The sequence below is a fragment of the Bactrocera latifrons genome, unplaced genomic scaffold (assembly GCF_001853355.1).
Source record: "Bactrocera latifrons isolate USDA-ARS-PBARC rearing strain unplaced genomic scaffold, ASM185335v1 scaffold_1179, whole genome shotgun sequence".
NCBI lineage: Eukaryota > Metazoa > Arthropoda > Insecta > Diptera > Tephritidae > Bactrocera > Bactrocera latifrons.
Genome location: NW_017534607.1, coordinates 16,694 through 20,022, shown reverse-complemented (window position 1 = coordinate 20,022; position 3,329 = coordinate 16,694). Strand labels below are relative to the sequence as shown.

Below are 3,329 nucleotides of genomic sequence, written 5' to 3'. Positions count from 1 at the left end.
TAGTCTTTCTCTTACATATTGACAATGTTGCTTAAATGAATACTTAGAGTCTAATATTAATCCTAGGAACTATCTGTACAGATTAAATTTATATTATTAACGGTAAGTGTAGGTGTATTACAATGATGTTTCTTACAAATATGTAATAACTTAGATTTAGAGGAAGGAATTGACGTGCCCGAAGAACCGGACGAATGGAAGAAGAGGGATAAGATTTTGGAAAAGGAAGACGTAACAACGGACAAATCGGAGGTATTAGAAAATAATACTAATACATCAGCATAGATTTGGTGACTGATATTAGGGAAGTCAGATAAAATTGTACTGATTTCATCAAATGCGATAATAAAAAGTATGACTGAAAGGGGGGAACCTTTTGGTGTTCCATTATCAAGAGGTAGTATAGAGGATCGGACATTAGAAACAAGTACACTAATTTAACAAAGTTATATATATGTGAGCCGACTTTCTATTTTCTAAGCTGCCTTAATACCACGTGTATACCAATCCGATCAAAGCTTTTAAAAAATCAAGTGAAAGTATCGACACATGATTTTTGTGGGATAATGCATCAGAGACAAATTGGTCGAGATGCAGAAGAGCGTCTAATGTCCCCTGCCCCTTCTTAAATGCAAACTGGTTATGGTGAATAAGATTGTGAGATTGAGCATACCAGGATAGCCTGATAGCAATGATTTTCTCCATTAGTTTTCCTAGGCAAGGTAGGAGGGATATAGGCCGATAACTATTGACTTCGCATTGGGGCTTACCAGGTTTTAAAATGGGAATGATAGCGCTGGTCTTCCAAAGCAGAGGATAGTTGCCTGTCCGAAGGATGTTATTATAAAGATTAATTAGACGGGATAGCAGGAAGAGAGGGAGGTGTTTAATGATAGGGTAGGATATTTTATCAAGTCCAGGGGTTTTGCCTTTAACTACAGAGAGTGCAGAGCGAAGTTCAAGAATATATATATCAGAATCTAAAAACCCAGCTGAAGAAGACAAGTTCGAGGGAGGCAGGTAAGGGGAGGAAAGAACGGACAGTTTGCTGGAGGAAAATTCAGGAGAAAAGCTGGAATCCGAGGAAACGTTGGAAAAGTGAAGCGCAAATTCTAAGGCTATATCTTGCAGATATAGTAGATTGCCACGAGGAGAATTGAGGAGAGAAATCGGAGGTTAAACCAGACAGTCTCCTTATGTCTTCCCAGATCTTTTTTGGGTTAGAAGAGGAATTGATTTCGCTAATGAACTTTTGAACACAGAGTACTTTAGCAGCTTTCGCCTAACGACGAAAACTCGCTTTAGATTTTTTGTATTGCATTAAGTTAGTATTTGAACGAGTGCGCTTGAATTTGTGCCAAGCAAATTGTTCTTGTTGCCTAAACGCACAAATTTCACTATTCCACCAAGGAGGTGCAGGCTCGGCTGATTTGGAGGAGGACTGAGGTATGGAGGTATGGAATAATTGGCTGCAGAACGGATAATTTTTTGAATACGTGAGGACTCCTGATGGACATTGGACGAAATGGGGAAAAGACGGGAATGGAATTCGCAGAAATGTTCAAACTTATCCCAATTAGCCAAGTCTGTTTTAAAGCATACTCTAGTCTTAAACCGGGATGCATGATGGGGAGAGGAAATTTTAGAAAGAATGGGGAAGTGATCGCTAGGTCATCGATTCGGAGCCATTCGGTTTTGGTGAGTAGAGATGAGGAACAAAGCGATAGGTCAATATGTGTAAAGGAAGAGTGAGTGGAAAAGTGGGTGGGGTGAGCCGTCATTAAGAACAATGCAGTTAGAACTAAGTATAGCATCTTCAATAATTCGACCTTTCGGATTAGCTGAGGAAGACCCCCAAAGGACCTCCAAGCGTTAAAATCACCAGCCAGTAAGAATGTAGTAGTTCCAGATGGGAAGAGATGACAGACATCACTTAAAGTGAAAGATTCATTAGGAGGGGAATAGGCACAAGTAATGATGAGTTTATTAGGAGAAAAAATTTCTACGGTGAGGGAGGAGACGTTTGAAGGAGTAGGGGGGAGGGTGTTATGTGGTACTTTTCTGTTGATCAGAATGGCTATTCCCTGTTTGCTGGTGGTATTGCTGGGGAGGTTATAAAAATAACCTATATATGCCTTGGGGGTATGAGCTACAATATTGTTGGCAAGATGAGTTTCGTTTAATAATATTGCTGAGGGGTTAAATGTTTTAATAAAAGTTCGAGTTCGATTATTTAAGCATCCGTTGATATTCCACTGAAGCATGGATAACATGGATAGAAAAATAAAGAAAAAAATAATAATATAAGGTTATGGGAATTTATAGTTCCATCAACGAGGGTGACAAAGATGAAAGGGAGGAGGACGTTGGATAGGTGTTATGAGCAACAGGAGATATGGCAAAGTTGCCAGGGGAGATAAGTTGTGTGAGGAGGGTGATGAGATGTGACAAAGTGGAGAGAAAGATGGGGATTGGGAAGAATTCAAGGATGGGGGAGTTCTTTGAACTTTCTGGAAGTTCTATGTGATGCAATGTATTGTTGGTGGTGGATGAATGTTAACTTTTGTTGTTGTTGTGTTATTATTGAGGATAGAATTTTTTGACATTGAAGTATTATCTTTGTTATTAGGATTTTTTGAGTTTGTATTTATATCGCTGTTAGTTTGCATTTTTGCCACGTTGGCGAAGGAGAAGGGGGATGGGGTGGAAGGAAGTTGATTTTTATACATGGTGATGGCGTCCCGCATGGTGCATAGTTAAGTTAAGGGTGCTTTGAAGAGCGACTTCAACAGCCCCTGCACCGGGTAGAATCTTAGTGAAAAGGAATTTATCAGCAATTTTTTGATTTTTTACAAGGAGGAGTCTGCCATCGCGAAGTGACGAGATGTTGTTAATATCTTTACTGATAGATTGAATACCTTTATAAATCGCGAAGCAGGAGATGTAATAGGTTTACTTACAACCCGCGACTTAATGAGGAGGTATTTGGGGTCATCCTTTTCTGTTATGGGGAGTTCCGAAAATAGATCCAACGTTGTTTGTTCAGGCTTTTTTCTTTTAGTCTTCTGGACTGAGGATAATAGGCAAACCTATTATCACCCGGATTGTTGGACCAACGCGGGCATTGTGAAAATATTACTTTTTATGTATGCAAAAATGTATGAATGTAGCACAAGTTAACAATAAGAAATAAACACAACGAGAAATTAACAGTAAAAAAGTTTTTTGTGCACAACTGTAAAGTAGCGTTATAACACAGACACCGCTAGAATGCAGATACTCAACAACAGCACAAGCGAGAGAACAAATGAGGCCGTACGGTTTGAAAA

General features: G+C 39.2%; 1 pseudogene; it reads right to left on the bottom strand.

Moving 5' to 3' along the window:
- Nucleotides 1-625: 625 nt before the first annotated feature.
- LOC108978110 lies at nt 626-2,995 on the bottom strand (annotated as a pseudogene).
- Nucleotides 2,996-3,329: the final 334 nt, after the last annotated feature.